Consider the following 16,659-nt stretch of genomic DNA (forward strand, 5'->3'; position numbering starts at 1 on the left):
GAGGACACATAGGGAAGCCGTCTCGACCACGGGGTTTCAAGGAAGCACCCTTTACCCACTGGAGAAGGAGAAGAGCTCCAGTGGGCGTGGCCCAGCCAGCCTGACGAGGCCTGAAAGGCCGAAACGCGCGTCGCTGGATATTATCCGCATGTGTTTGTCACTTCATTTAAAGCCCCGATTCGATTTCTTCCAGGGTCCTTGGGGTGGCCATCGTTCGGCTTGGCGTCGCCTGGACAGGTTGTGATGGAGCGAGCACACCCTCCTCTTCTCTTTTTTCTTTTTTTCACACTCTCTCTCTCTCTATCCCTCTCCCTCTCCTCTCCTAAACCTAACCTTTACTCTCTCCTCTCCTAAACCTAACCTTTACTCTCTCTCTCATCTCACTCTCTCTCTCTCTCTCTCACTCACTCTCTCTCTCTCTCTCTCTCTCTCTCTCTCTCTCTCTCTCTATCTCACTCTCTCTCTCTCCTAACCCTAACCCCAACCCCAACCACAAACCTAACCCTAACCCTAACCCTAACCATTGGTGTGGGCGTCGCCCGGGCGGGCTGCAGACGGACTGTGCATTCCCCTTCCCCCAATCCTAACCCTAACCATAATCCTAACCCTAACCCTAACCCTAACACTACAATAAACAGGAGTTGGAGAAAAGATCAAAGCAAACATTTTCATGCTTTAAATAAACACCATGATACTTACCTGTGTGTTTGTCCACATTGTGATGCACACACCATGTCGAGTAGACACATCACAAATGTAGGATTAGTTTGGAGAGTCAAAAACATCGACACTGCAGTGTTGAGCGTGAGCCCCGCCCACTGCAGGCCTCCTATATATTCTCCTCCTGTTCAAAACGGCTCAGTACTCTCCGGCAGTCGAATGGAGCACATCCTGCTGTGGAGACAAATAGAGAAGCCGTAAGTCTCGGGGATTAGAAGTGCCCCACCTACTAGGGAATTAGGAGTGTCCCAGTAGGCATAGACTTGCAGTGAAAAAGACGATTACGTCCTGCTATCATTGCAAAGCCAGCCTGAAGAGGTCAAGAGACCGAAACGCGTCGCTGGATGGCAGGGCCAGTCATGCCCGTCACTAATTTGGCTGTGAGTGTCTGACGCAGCATGCGCATCTTTCAGGGTCTTCGGGGGGTTCCGGGGTTGGTGTGGGCGTCGCCCGGGCGGGCTGCAGACGGACTGTGCATTCCCCTTCCCCCAATCCTAACCCTAACCCGAATCCTAACAGTCGGTTAGGGTTGGGGTAAGGGTAAGGATTTGGGTTAGGGTTGGGGTTAGAGGGTAGGTCTTAGGCATAGAAAGACAGTCGGTTAGGGTTAGGGTTGGGGTTAGGGTTGGAGTTAGGGTAAGGATTTGGGTTGGGGTTAGGTCTTAGGCATAGGAAGACAGTCGGTTAGGGTTGGGGTAAGGGTAAGGATTTGGGTTGGGGTTAGGGTTAGAGGGTAGGTCTTAGGCATAGAAAGACAGTCGGTTAGGGTTAGGGTTGGGGTTAGGGTAAGGGTAAGGATTTGGGTTAGGGTTAGGGTTGGGGTTAGAGGGTAGGTCTTAGACATAGAAAGACAGTCGGTTAGGGTTAGGGTTGGGGTTAGGGTAAGGATTTGGGTTGGGGTTAGGGTTGGAGGTTGGGGTTAGAGGGTAGGTCTTAGGCATAGAAAGACAGTTGGTTAGGGTTAGGGTTGGGGTTAGGGTTAGGGTTTGGGTAAGGGTAAGGATTTGGTTTGGGGTTAGGGCCTGGGTTAGGGTTGGGGTTAGGGTCTGGGTTAGGGTTAGAGGATAGGTCTTAGGCATAGAAAGAAAGTTGGTTAGGGTTGGGGTTAGAGGGTAGGTTTTAGGCATAGAAAGACAGTCGGTTAGTGTTGGGGTTAGGATTGGTTTTAGGATTTAGGGTTGGATTTAAAGAGAAAGAGAGACAGGTAGGATTTAGGCCTAGAAAGAAAGTCGGTTAGGGTTGGGGTTAGGATTGGGGTCGGGGTAGGTTTTAGGCATAGAAAGACAGTCGGTTAGGGTTGGCGTTATGGTTGGGGTTTGGATTGGGGTCAGGGGGTAGGTTTTAGGCATAGAAAGACAGTCGGTTAGGGTTGGGGTAAGGATTTGGGTTAGGTTTTAGGCATAGAAAGACAGTCGGTTAGGGTTGGGGTAAGGGTAAGGATTTGGGTTAGGGTTGGGGTTAGGGGTAGGTTTTAGGCATAGAAAGACAGTCGGTTAGGGTTAAGGTTGGGGTAAGGATTTGGGTTGGGGTTAGGGTTAGGGTTGGGGTAAGATTAGGGTTAGGGTTGGGGTTAGGGTTGGGGTTAGGGTTGGGGTTGTGGTTGTGGTTGGGATTGGGGTTGGGGTTAGAGGGTAGGTCTTAGGCATAGAAAGACAGTCGGTTAGAGTTGGGGTAAGGGTTAGGATTTAGGGTTAGATTTAAAGAGAAAGAGAGACGGGTAGGATTCAGGCATAGAAAGAAAGTCGGTTAGGGTTGGGGTTAGAGGGTAGGTTTTAGGCATAGAAAGACAGTCGGTTAGGGTTGGGGTTAGGGTTGGGGTTAGAGGGTAGGTCTTAGGCATAGAAAGACAGTCGGTTAGGGTTAGGGTTGGAGTTAGGGTAAGGATTTGGGTTGGGGCTAGGGTTGGGGTTAGAGGGTAGGTCTTAGGCATAGAAAGACAGTCGGTTAGGGTTGGGGTTAGGGTTGGGGTAAGGGTAAGGATTTGGGTTAGGGTTGGGGTTAGAGGGTAGGTCTTAGGCATAGAAAGACAGTCGGTTAGGGTTAGGGTTGGAGTTAGGGTAAGGATTTGGGTTGGGGCTAGGGTTGGGGTTAGAGGGTAGGTCTTAGGCATAGAAAGACAGCCGGTTAGGGTTGGGGTTAGGGTTGGGGTAAGGGTAAGGATTTGGGTTAGGGTTGGGGTTAGAGGGTAGGTCTTAGGCATAGAAAGACAGTCGGTTAGGGTTAGGGTTAGGGTTGGAGTTAGGGTAAGGATTTGGGTTGGGGTTAGGGTTGGGGTTGGGGTTGGAGGGTAGGTCTTAGGCATAGAAATTCAGTCGGTTAGGGTTGGGGTTAGGGTTGGGGTTAGGGTAAGGGTAAGGATTTGGGTTGGGGTTAGAGGGTAGGTCTTAGGCATAGAAAGACAGTCGGTTAGGGTTAGGGTTGGGGTTAGGGTTAGGATTTGGGTTGGGGTTAGAGGGTAGGTGTTAGACATAGAAAGACAGTCGGTTAGGGTTAGGGTTGGGGTTAGGGTAAGGATTTGGGTTGGGGTTAGGGTTAGGGTTGGAGGTTGGGGTTAGGGTTAGAGGGTAGGTCTTAGGCATAGAAAGACAGTTTGTTACGGTTAGGGTTGGGGTAAGGGTAAGGATTTGGGTTGGGGTTGGGGTTAGGGTTAGGGTTAGGGCCTGGGTTAGGGTTGGGGTTCGGGTCTGGGTTAGGGTTAGAGGATAGGTCTTAGGCATAGAAAGAAAGTTGGTTAGGGTTGGGATTAGAGGGTAGGTTTTAGGCATAGAAAGACAGTCGGTTAGTGTTGGGGTTAGGATTGGTGTTAGGATTGGGGTTAGGGTTGGGGTAAGGATTTAGGGTTGGATTTAAAGAGAAAGAGAGACAGGTAGGATTTAGGCCTAGAAAGAAAGTCGGTTAGGGTTGGGGTTAGGATTGGGGTCGGGGTAGGTTTTAGGCATAGAAAGACAGTCGGTTAGGGTTGGGGTTATGGTTGGGGTTTGGATTGGGGTCAGGGGGTAGGTTTTAGGCATAGAAAGACAGTCGGTTAGGGTTGGGGTAAGGATTTGGGTTAGGTTTTAGGCATAGAAAGACAGTCGGTTAGGGTTGGGGTAAGGGTAAGGATTTGGGTTAGGTTTGTGGTTGGGGTTAGGGGTAGGTTTTAGGCATAGAAAGACAGTCGGTTAGGGTTAAGGTTGGGGTAAGGGTAAGGATTTGGGTTGGGGTTAGGGTTGGGGTAAGGTTAGGGTTAGGGTTGGGGTTAGGGTTGGGGTTAGGGTTGGGTTTGGGGTTAGGGTTGGGGTTGGGGTTGTGGTTGGGATTGGGGTTGGGGTTAGAGGGTAGGTCTTAGGCATAGAAAGACAGTCGGTTAGAGTTGGGGTAAGGGTTAGGATTTAGGGTTAGATTTAAAGAGAAAGAGAGACGGGTAGGATTCAGGCATAGAAAGAAAGTCGGTTAGGGTTGGGGTTGGAGGGTAGGTTTTAGGCATAGAAAGACAGTCGGTTAGGGTTAAGGTTGGGGTAAGGGTAAGGATTTGGGTTGGGGTTAGGGTTGGGGTAAGGTTAGGTTTGGGGTTAGGATTAGGGTTGGGGTTAGGGTTGGGGTTAGGGTTGGGGTTGGGGTTGTGGTTGTGGTTGGGATTGGGGTTGGGGTTAGAGGGTAGGTCTTAGGCATAGAAAGACAGTCGGTTAGAGTTGGGGTAAGGGTTAGGATTTAGGGTTAGATTTAAAGAGAAAGAGAGACGGGTAGGATTCAGGCATAGAAAGAAAGTCGGTTAGGGTTGGGGTTGGAGGGTAGGTTTTAGGCATAGAAAGACAGTCGGTTAGGGTTGGGGTTAGGATTGGGGTTAGGGTTGGGGTAAGGATTTAGGGTTAGATTTAAAGAGATTTAAAGAGAAAGCGAGATGGGTAGCATTTAGGCATAGAAAGAAAGTCGTTTAGGGTTGGGGTTATGGTTAGGGTTAGAGGGTAGGTTTTAGGCATAGACAGACAGTCGGTTAGGGTTGGGGTTAGGGTTAACCCTCTAACCCTAACCCCAATTCGTTGTACGTTTTTATATGTTTAAATATGTATATGTAAGCATATGTATACACACACATTACTGTAGATGAAACTAAACATGTCCCTACCTTTAAGACCTGTGTTTCCAATCCGTCTGTCAGCTCCCATCGTTCCAGGAATTCTTCGGGAACCAGGCAAATCATGTGGTCCTTGTGGAACCATTAATCACGGAGGACCAGAATAGCCGGTTGTTCAACGGCACAGCCCTTTTAGTGCTCACTACTACTGCTGCCAGCCTCTCTGTCACAAAAAAAGAGATTCATTTAGGAACTGTATAATGTAGGGATTAAAAATATACCATACATGCATCTTATACACCAGGGGGCACCAACCTTTTTGAAACCAAGGGTTACTTCTTGAGTACTGATTTATGCGAAAGCCTACCAGTTTGTTACACACTTAAATAAATTGCCAAAAATAGCCAATTTGCTACATTTACCTTTAGCTCTATGTTATTATTAATAATAAATATTATGTGGAAAAACTGATCTTAATGATTTAGGGTTAGGGTTAAGGTTAGCTAGCCACTAACATTTTTTAACAAATCATGAATTACTTTGCACCATGTTTGTACAAATAATAACTCACGTAAAATACAAAAGTCAACTCTCATCATGTCACACTTTGAACTGGACACCAAATCTGATATATGTTTCTTTGTCAGTTAGTGGGAAGCCTGGCATGGCATTCTGTTAACTAGTGTGTTGTACTCTGCTGTGTAACTAGAAACTGCAACTCTGAGTGAGTCTTGCAGATGTGCATCAGTGAGGCTTGTTCTGTGTTTCTTCTTGATGAAGTTCATGTCAGAAAAGGCTGATTCACAAAGATAAGTGGAACCAAACAGGCTTGCAACCTTCATAGTTGCTGCACATACACCACTGTACTTTTCTGTGTGAACAAAGCACCAAAAGTCTGGTGCAGCCTGGTGGGCTTAACATTTTAAATTTTCAGGAAAGAAGAGGAATGAATTTAAAAGGTAAAAAGGTATATGTGTTTAAAAATCCTAAAATCATTTTCAAGAATGTATTTTTTCTCTTAAATTGTCTTTCTGAAAGTTATAAGAAGCAAAGTAAAAAGACAGGGTCTTTAAAATATTTTCTTGGATTTTCTAATTAAATTTTAGTTTTGTCTCTCTTAGAATTAAAAGTGTCGAGCAAAGCGGGAGTTGGGGTTAACCCTAACCCTGATAGTACATAAATATAATTTAAAAAATAGAGGCAGCTCACTGGTAAGTGCTGCTATTTGAGCTATTTTTAGAACAGCCCAGCGGGCTACTCATCTGGTCCTTACGTGTTAGGGTTAGGGTTAGGGTGTCCGCGTTGGTGACCCCTGTTATACACAATAACTTATTCCTTCCTATAAAACACTTACCCTAACCTCTCCACCACATCTCCACACATCTTCCAACATTTTCGGTTTTGATTTGATTTTGGCTAACTGTCATTTTCAATTTTGACATATTGAACTGAAACTTTACATATGTAATAGAGTTTTTGTTTACAATAACAAGCAATTGATTATTTTTTGGGAGGGAAATTAGAGTGGTAAAGCTCACCTTGCAACATTCTTTATACCACATCAATAATATGCTGGTCAGATATATCTTGTCTCTGAAGAGAAGAACAACATTGTGTAAAAGTGACAACCATTACATTTCCCAAACAGTGAGTGGACTCACCGGTGGACCCTCAATACCCGGCCTGCCATGCACACCGCTCATGCCGTTCAACCCCCGAGGACCAGGCAGTCCAGGGGGTCCTACATCACCTGGCTTCCCAGAGTCTCCATGTTGGACCATTATGTCCAAGGTCTCCTCACTCTGTGCTGCAAACACATACAAGTGCATGAAGTGTATATTTACTTAACACATGATCATACACAACTCACCTGTCCTTTAGTGCCAGATTCTCCAGACATACCCTGTCACACCCAAACAATCATGAGATACTGATTTTAAAAATTGCAAGTTCTTGTCCTTTAGATTTGTTTTCCTCCGTTCAGTAAGCACAGCACCCAGAAACATTTGTGTTTCTACATGTAAGGTTCAACTATGAAAATGTTTGAATGCAGCGTTGAAAGATTGTCCAAAAATAGTTTGTACAAAAACATGCAGAATGAGGGTTCCTACAAGTGGCAGGGCAAAAATACTGAAACACAATGACTCACTTTAATAAAAAAAAATGTTTTAAAGTACTATTAATGTATAATCTATACAAGATTCCTTTCTGCTCAGCTATTCATTAAAACGAAACAAGGGATGTCCAAAACTTTACCACAAAGGGCCGCACACTTAAAAGTTAACGAATGTAGGGGCCATTTTGGTTTTTAAAACCTTAAGGTCTTTCCTTGATTGTTAAAAGTCTTAGGGACCCAAAATGGGTCTCAGTCAAATAGTATATTATTTGTCTTTGCTTTCAATATTTAAATATCAACAGGTCAACTTCAGAAAGTTCAAAGTGACTGGTCTTACTTTTCCCCTTTCTCACCAGCTAGCCCCTCCACGTCGGAGTCTACCTTCAAGCAGAAAACAGAATATTTGTTAGTGTTTCATATTGAAGGCTCCAATCATTCACAAACAAAAGTGATACTCACAATGTCTCCTTTGGGTCCACCTCTTCTTTGGAAGCCCTTTGAATGAGGAGACAAACATACATGTATAACATGGAGTTAAAAATATCCCGTAAATACATCTTGTACATGATAACTAATTCCACTACCTTCTATAAAACACTACCTTTATAAGAAAGTGTAAGTATTGATGTACTACAGTACAAGGATAGAAACACTTATATAATTTTGAACTTTAGGGGAAATAGTGAGTATTGATGGACAGAAACACTTATATACTATCTTTACAAAAAAAACTATGTATTGATGTACAGGGACAGAAATACTTAGTTTACTGTTATATTTAGAATAAAGTGTACTACAGTACAAGGACAGAATCACTTGTATGATATATTATCTTTAGAAGAAAATGTATGTATTGATGTACTGAAATACTTGTATAGTATACTACCTTTAGGAGAAAGTACATGACAAGGATAGAAACACTTACAGTTGTGATCAAAATTATTCAACGCCCACACAATTTTGGTGTTTTAGCAAGTTGGACATTTATTCCGTATTTTATTTATAGTCATATCAAATAAAGATGCATTAAGTAGACAAATGCAAATTGAATTACAACATTATATGTTGTAACATACCAAACAGTGTCATTTCTCTTAGTATTTCAGTGACAAAATTATTCAACCCCTTGAAGATCATAACTCTTAAGAACATAATTTGAATAAGATATTTTCAATCAGGTGTTGAAAACACCTGTAGATGTGATTAGAAGCATAAAGAGCAAAATTAAACTGATTGAAAAAGACTGTGACGCTCAGCTTCTTGTAGTGGGTCAATGGTGTATTTGCAACATGGTGAAGTCCAGGGAGTAGTCAAAGAAGTCAAGAAAGGAGGTCATTTGTCTTCATAAGAAAGGATATGGATATAAGAAAATAGCAAAGACATTACACATTCCAAGAGACACAGTTGGGAGCATAATTTGCCAGTTTAAAGCTAAAGACACAGTGGAAACACTACCTGGGCGTGGTAGAAAGAGGATGCTGTGTGCAACTGCTGTCCGGTATTTGAAGCGTACAGTGGTGAAAAACCCCCGGGTAACAGCTGAGGAACTACAACAGGACATTGCAGAGGGGGGAACGCAGGTTTCATCCCAGACAATAAGGTGCGCACTACGAGATGAAGGCCTCCATGCCAGAACTCCCAGGTGCACACCACTTCTGACTACCAGGCACAAGAAAAATAGACTCCAGTATGCCAAAAATCATCTGGAGAACCCCCAAAGTTTTTGGGAAACTGTTCTATGGAGTGATGAGACAAAACTGGAACTCTTTGGGCCTATGAATCAAGGTTATGTCTGGAGGAGAAAAAATGAAGCTTACAAAGAGAAGAACAACTTTCCTACTGTTAAGCATGGTGGGGGGTCAATCATGCTCTGGGGGTGTTTCTCTGCCTCAGGTACCGGGAATCTCCAGCGCGTTCAAGGCATTATGAATTCTATTTCCTAGCAGGATATATTAGCTGCAAATGTCATGAAGTCAGTGAGGAAGCTGAGGCTTGGGAGACGTTGGACCTTCCAACAGGACAAGGATCCCAAGCAACCTCCAAATCAACATCAGAGTGGTTGCAGAAGAAGGGCTGGAAGACTCTGGAGTGGCCTTCACAGTCACCAGACCTAAATCCTCTAGAAAAGCTGTGGTGGGACTTGAAGAAGGCAGTTGCAGCACGCAAGCCCAAGAATATGAATGAACTGGAGGCCTTTGCCCAAGAGGAATGGGCTAAAATACCTGTAGATGCTTGCAAGAAGCTTGTGTCCGGTTATGTATCACGTTTGAAGGATGTCATTACTGCCAAAGGCTGTTCTACTAAGTACTAAAGATGCATGTAACCAGGGGGTTGAATCATTTTGTCAATGAGATATTAAGAAAAATGTCCTTTTTTGGTATTTTGTAAAATACAGTGTTACAATTTAAGTTGCATTTGTCTATTTGATACATCTTTATTTGATATGACTATAAACAAAATAAGGAATAAATGTCCAACTTGCTAAAACACCTAAATTGTGTGGGGGTTGAATAATTTTGATCACAACTGTATATGCTATCAATAGAAGTCAGTTTAAGTAATGGTGTGCTACAAATACAAGGAGAGAAAGACTTGGATCATTTACTATCTTTAGAATAGGTGTAAGTATTGATGTACTACAGTCCAAGGATAGAAACACTTATACAGTGCCCTCCAAAAGTATTGGAACAGTGAGGCCAGTTCCTTTATTTTTGTTGTAGACTGAAAACATTTGGGTTTGACATCAAAAGATGAATATAAGACAAGAGATCAACATTTTAGCTTTCATTTCCAAGTATTTACATCTGGATCTGATACACAACTTATAAGATAATATTATTTGTAATGGAACACAACACTTTTAGGTGAACAAAACTATTGGAACTGTTACGGCTACTCTGTCGTTCCAAAAAGTTTCGAAAAAACTAAAATAAAGATAGCCGAGTAACCTTGAAGAGAAGGTTTAATACTCACTAAATTCCTTAAGCACTTGCGGAGATATTTCTAGATGCAAAATGTTGATTATTTATTTTCACAAACAAAAAATATTCTTTGTGGTTGACTTTCTACATAACCAAAATAACTTATTTCGTGGTAAAAAAAACTATTTCACTCCTCACTCCATCATGACAGACAGACAAAGGGAGCGCCCAGCTGTCCTGTCTTCTTAATCATGGGAGGAGGAAGTGGATTAGGGTTGAATCAATCTTTTCGTTATGTGACTGTGTTTTGAATTGTGAGCAGTCAATCAGAGCATGTTTGCCATTAAAATACTACATAAAGGGATGATACCACTGGGTGTGGTTTGAGCAGGTTGCAGTGGAACAGAGTATTTTACAGCGCTTCCTGCTGACTCTGTATTCACAGCTACTGAAGTAGCAAAGCTGCTGTTTATGCCTCTAATTGGTTTTAGTCCACTTGTGCTTTTTGGAAGAGGCCTTTTTGTTATTTGGTCCTGAATGTCTCCAAACAATGGATCCAAAAGCATCTTGGCATGCATTTCTAGAAAATACACAAAATTTTTGAATCTGATTCTCCTGCCAGTCCTCTGTTGTGTCTCATAAGCTGTGCTTTGCCACTTTTCTCTGAGTTTGTAGGGTAGTTTGGATGTAATCAGCCTTAGGTTTGATGGGATATCAAGTTCCTCCAAATGCTGTAAATCTTGCATTACATTACAGCATCCTCTCAAATACATTGCATATGCATGAAGCATTTTTCCATCCTCAGCTTTAATTGCTGTCCAATTCAAGGCTTTTTCCAAGTAACCTCCCGAAATGTTCATCTCATTTACAAAGTGTTCCTTTAAGAGGCGCCTTGCTTCATTATAGCCCCTACTGGCTTCCATGTGCAAACAGCTGTGAACCAAGTCTCTTGGCAAACCAGATGCAAACTGTTCAAAGTAGTAGAGTCGGTCTTGATGATTCTCAGTCTTGTCTTCAATCAAGTGTTCAAATGCATGGATAAAAGACTGATATGCCAGTGGGTTACCATCAAACAGACATCTCTCTAGCTGTAAGTAGAGTTTTGCTGTGAGACAATGAGTTTTACGATTTCACTTTGTCTTTGAATAACCATTTCCAAGTTATCATGAGCAGCATTAATAACCACATTATCTTGTGCAGAGTGATTTATTATGAGTCTGATTTACACTCTGGGTCTTGTGTTTTTTAATTGCGTTTTTGTTTTGAGGTTTATTTAGATCTTCTGATGTGCTGGTGTTCCTTTTAGGTAGAGGTCTGTGGAGACTTAAGATGGTTTGGTGAAGTGGGGTTTTGTGTATTACACCAAACTCTATAAAGTCCACATTGCTCGCTATAGTTTCTCTTTCATGGTGAGAATCATAATACTCAGTCATGGGTTCCTGAGTCACCTCATTACTTTCATGAATTAAATCACTTTGAAGGATTTGTATTTTAGCAGTTGATGCTGCGAGATCTGCTTCCAACTCCATTTGCTCCATCTTTGCTTTAAGCTTTGTTCCCTCCAGTTGCATTTTCTCCATCTTTGCTTAAAGCTTTGTTTCCTCCAGTTGCAAGATGTGTTTTTCCTTCAGTGCAGCAGCTCGAGCCACTGTAGCAGCCTGTTACGCTTTGGCCCTTTTTAATTCTGAGGATACTGAGGAACATCTAGAGGCTTTTGATCCAGTGACAGACTTTGATTGGTGAGATAAATTTGATATGCTGTCCAGTGGTCCAACTTTTGATTGTGCAATTTCTCTTTTCCATGTTTCATGAAATAATTCACATTTATTATCCTGGGTTCATACCAGTCATAATAATCATTTTCCTTTTCCTCTCCTGATAGCAAGTTTTGCACAAAGATGTCAGCATTTTTAAATCCATCCACAGCTCTTTTAAATACTTCAAAATCATCATTGACTTTATCAGTATTTCTAACATGAGTCATCAAAGTCTTTATTTCATTTAGCTTCCTTGTGCACGCGCCCAGTCTGCCTCTGCGCAAAGCAATGCGCGTTCTCGGCATGTGGTCGGCCTCAGCTGCCGTCTCAGGTGTGCCAGACATCATTCCAAATAATCACACTGCTCAATTTATTTTCCACTTAGTCCATTGTTTAGTTCATTCCTATATGTCCTTCCAACATGTGCATTTCACATCCACAATCTGCAACTTTCCTTTCCATAGCGTTAAAATGATTCCATACAGCGCAGCGGCGCGGTCATTCATTCATTCATGACGTTCATCAGCTGATTTTACTCACGGCCCGCCGGCTGCTTGCTGTCGTCGGTGCAGAGCGATCGTGGATGGTCCTTCGGGTCTACAGTGTAGTTTGTTTACTTGTTACGGCTACTCTGTCGTTCCAAAAAGTTTCCAAAAAATTACAATAAAGATAGCCAAGTAGCCTTGAGGAGGAGGTTTAATACTCACTAAATTCCTTAATAAGCACTCGGGGAGATATTTCTAGATTGAAAATGTTGATAATATATTTTCACAAACAAAAAATATTCTCCGTTGTTGACTTTCTACATAATCAAAATAACTTATTTGGTGGTAGACAAACTATTTCACTCCTCACTCCTTCAGCATGACAGACAGAGAAAGGGAACGCCCAGCTGTCCTTTCTTCTTAATCATAGGAGGAGGAAGTGGCTCACTTAATCATAATCAATCTAAAACAGCCAATAATTAATCAACATCATCATTGACATTATTGGATTAGATTGTCAAAACAATTAATAAATAAATAATATAGATAGGCTCCAACAGGAACATATAAACTTAAAATACATTAAAGTGTATAGGACTTAATATTTAGTTGCAAAACTTTTGTGATGCTTTTCCAGGCTTTCTCCATAGCCTTTTTCAGTTTTGTTTGTTTTGGGGGGGGGGGTTACTCCTGTCAGTCTCCTCTTCAGCAGGTAAAATACATGCTCTATTGGGTTTAAGTCTGGAGACTGACTTAGCCAGTCTAAAACCTTCCACTTCTTGCCCCTGATCAACTCCTTTGTTGTTTTGGCAGTGTGTTTTGGGTCGTTATCTTGCTGCATGCTGAAGGATCTCCCGATCAGTTTAGTTGCATCTTTCTTTAAATTAGAAGACTAAATGTTTCTGTAGACTTCTGAGTTCATTTTGCTGCTGCCATCATGGGTTACATCATCAATGAAGATGACGTCCCAGAAGAAGCCTTGCAAGCCCAAGCCATGACATTAGCTCTGCCGTGTTTCACATATGAGCTTGTATGTTTGGGATCATGAGCAGATCCTTTCTTTCTCCAAACTTTCGCCTTTCCATCACTTTGGAAGAAGATAATCTTTGTCTCATCAGTCCATAAAACATTTTCCCAGAATTTTTTAGGCTCATCCCTGCACCTTTTGGCCAAAATGTAGCCTGGCCTTCCAATTATTCTTGCTATCGAGTGGTTTGCATCTTCTGGTGTAATCTCTGTACTTCTGTTCATGAAGTCTTCTGCAAACAGTAGATTGTGATACCTTCACTCCTACCCTCAGGAGGTTGTTGCTGATGTCACTAACAGTTGTTCTTTATAGCTCTCACAATGTTTCTTTCATCAACTGCTGATGTTTTCCTTGGTCCTGTTCCACGTCTGTAGCCTAGTACACCAGTGGTTTCTTTCTTCTTCAGAACATTCCAAACGGTTGTACTCACTATGGCCAATGCTTGTGCAATGGCTCTGATTGAATGTCCATCTTCTCTCAGATTCACAATTGCTTTGTTTTCACCCATAGACCCATAGACTCTCGTTTTCATGTTGGCGCCAACTCTAAATGCAGTCTGCACAGGTAAAACCTATCCTACTCAATCTGAAACTGAGCTCAGACATTTAGTGCTATTTAGTGTTTGAATAATCAATGTAATTGGGAAACACCTGGGCAACAACACACATCTGTCAGTCACATGTTCCGATACTTTTGCTCTCATGAAAAATGGGTAGGTTGAACCAAAAGGTGCTATCTTCTAAGTTGTGTATCAGATCCAGATGCAAATACCTGGAAATAAAAACTAACATGTTGATCTATTGTCCCATACTCATCTTTTATTGTCAAACCCAAATGTTTTCAGTCTACAACAAAAATAAACAAATTGGACTCACTGTTCCAATACTTTTGGAGGGCACTGTATGTATAGTACCCTTAGAAGAAACTAAGTATTGATGTACTGAAACACTTACACGTTCTTCTAAAGATAGAATATTGTATAAGTATTCGTGTACTGAAATACTTCAAAGACAGTTTAAGTAATGATGTACTACAATGCATGGACAGAAATACTTATATAATCTTTAGAATAAAGTTTATGTATTGATGTTCTATAGTACAACGGCATAAATACTTAGACATTGTATCTTTAGAAGAAACTAAGTATTGATTTACTGACATACTTTTACAATACACTATCTTTGAAAATAAGTGTAAGTATTTATGTACTGAAGTACTTATATAGGAGAAAGTGTATGTATTGATGTACTGAAATACTTATATAAAATACTATCTTAAGGGGGATGTAATATTGATGTACAACAAGGACGCAAACACTTTAGAAAAAAAAGTGTAACTACACACGTATATGCTATCTTTTGTAGTATTGGTGTACTACAGTACAAGGCTAGAAACACATACTATATTTCGAAGAGAGTGTATGTATTGATGCACTACAGTATAAGGACAGAAATACTTATATAATACAGCAAGTTTAAAGGACAGCAGGTTAGGCCACCGTGAGCTGAGACAGTCTCTACACAAGTCCCAGTATGTAATGTGATAAATGGCATAAACGCGCCAGTGACACAAGATTTGAAGTCATTTACACTATATATATCCGCCTCTCTGCAATTGGTGAGATATATTCTACTCACGAGGGTGATTTGGCTGAAAATAAGGTGCCTCGAACGCTGAGTGGCCCATTGTTCCCCTGCAACTATGCCACAACGCGGATCAAAGGAATCTAAACATGTCCGTGATCAATTGTCCTCTAGGGATTTGGACGAAAATGCAATGTTTACTCCGGACGATCGAAAAATGTTGCGAGCTATGGTTGAAAAACTTTAAAAACTGGACATTTTGATTGAACTAATAACTGACGTTCCAGAGCTGAAAAAAATCAGTCAAGTACAATCACGCTGAAATGGTGGAGATAAAAAAGGAAAAGACGACACTAAAAGTTGAGTTAACAAGCCAGGAACTCGAAACTACTAGACTGACAACAGAGAGCGAGAAATTAAAGGCGGACTTGTTGGAACTCCGCTGCAGGAGCATGCGGGACAAGTTGCTGATTATGAAGATGAAGGTGACAAGATGGCTGCCAATGCTTCTCCCTGCTCAGAGTCTCTCTACAATTCATCAAATATATCTGGAATCTGAGACAAATATCTTGAAATGCTCCATTGCTGATGGTGAAGGAATACTTTACTTCACTACTTTGGGGATATTGCAACAACATTGGACTCTGAAAAAGGTATTTTAGGAGTATCAAATCAAGGCCCAAACAGGCCTTCTGAAAACTTCAGTGCAGCTTATCAAGTTACCTAAAATACCTGTGTAAAATTACTTGAAAAGATGACAATAACAATTAAAAAGTTGTCAGAGGAACTTGAAGAGATAAAGAAATCTCTAAACTTCATGGGTGAAGAGATTGCTAAGGTTCTAAAGCAACAAGGAAACATCATGGGCCTCATGGAGGAAGTGAAGGAGCTGAAGGAGAATGTGATCCAGAGAGACAAAAGGATTGAACTTTTGGAGCAGAGATGTGAGGATTTGGAGCAACAATCACTTGTCAATGACATTGTGGTCACAGGACTAGAGCTGAAACACCGCAGTTATGCTCGAGTTACAGCTGGGCTGAACCAAGGTGAAGATGCTCCTACGGAGGAACTTGAAACTCTTGAGCAAAAACTCCTGGACTTTTTCAGAGGTAAAAACATCATCGTTGAGAAACAAAACATATCAACATGCTATTCATTTCCAAACAAGAATGTTAAAGCAAGACCAATAATAGTGATGCAGATGGTTAACCAGAAACACAAAATGGAGCTGCTGAGACAGTCCAAAAAGCTAAAGGGCACTGGAATTTATCTGAATGAGCACCTGACAAAGAAAAATGGTGAAATTCCAAGAAGTGGCCGCATTCTCAGGAAAGAAAATAAGATTCAATCTACATGGACGAGACATGGCAAAGTCTACATAAAGCCAAATGGATCGGATCAAATGAAGCCAATATGGATTAAAAACGTGAAAGACTTGGAACAATTTAAATAACTTGTTGAATCAGGACAACAAATGGTATGTGGACAATGAAAATGTATGGTACACATGGTATATGGACATTAGGATTATGGATAATGTGTGTTTTTTTAAGTTATATCGTACATTTTAGTACATTATTGATATTTTGGTTAAACTTCTTTGGAGGATGACTAATAATGACTTTTATATTTCTGACGAGGAAGAAAGCAGTATAGCTGGGCAAGAAGATATTCAAGACAGGATAAGCTGTAAGGAACTAAATTTAAGTTATTTAGAAATGAGCGGTGTGCAGCTTTAGCGGTCGCGGAGGCAAAAACTCGGACATGGGAAGAGTTCGGGGAAGCCATGGAAAACGACTTCCGGACGGCTTCGAAGCGATTCTGGACCACCATACGGCGCCTCAGGAAGGGGAAGCAGTGCACTATCAACACCGTGTATGGTGCGGATGGTGTTCTGCTGACTTCGACTGCGGATGTTGTGGATCAGTGGAGGGAATACTTCGAAGACCTCCTCAATCCCACCAACACGTCTTTCTTTGAGGAAGCGGTGCCTGGG

The 16,659-nt window shown here is 41.7% G+C and overlaps 1 long non-coding RNA gene across 1 annotated transcript; it reads right to left on the reverse strand.

Annotated features, from left to right (window-relative positions):
- Positions 1 to 6,440: 6,440 nt before the first annotated feature.
- Positions 6,441 to 7,448, reverse strand: LOC133563703 (uncharacterized). Its single transcript, XR_009809091.1, has 4 exons — positions 7,350 to 7,448; positions 7,228 to 7,271; positions 6,645 to 6,677; positions 6,441 to 6,581 (listed from the first exon to the last, which is right to left on the reverse strand). It is a non-coding gene; the product is annotated as an uncharacterized LOC133563703 (long non-coding RNA).
- Positions 7,449 to 16,659: the final 9,211 nt, after the last annotated feature.

The sequence above is a fragment of the Nerophis ophidion genome, linkage group LG01, assembly GCF_033978795.1.
Source record: "Nerophis ophidion isolate RoL-2023_Sa linkage group LG01, RoL_Noph_v1.0, whole genome shotgun sequence".
NCBI classification, from domain to species: domain Eukaryota; kingdom Metazoa; phylum Chordata; class Actinopteri; order Syngnathiformes; family Syngnathidae; genus Nerophis; species Nerophis ophidion.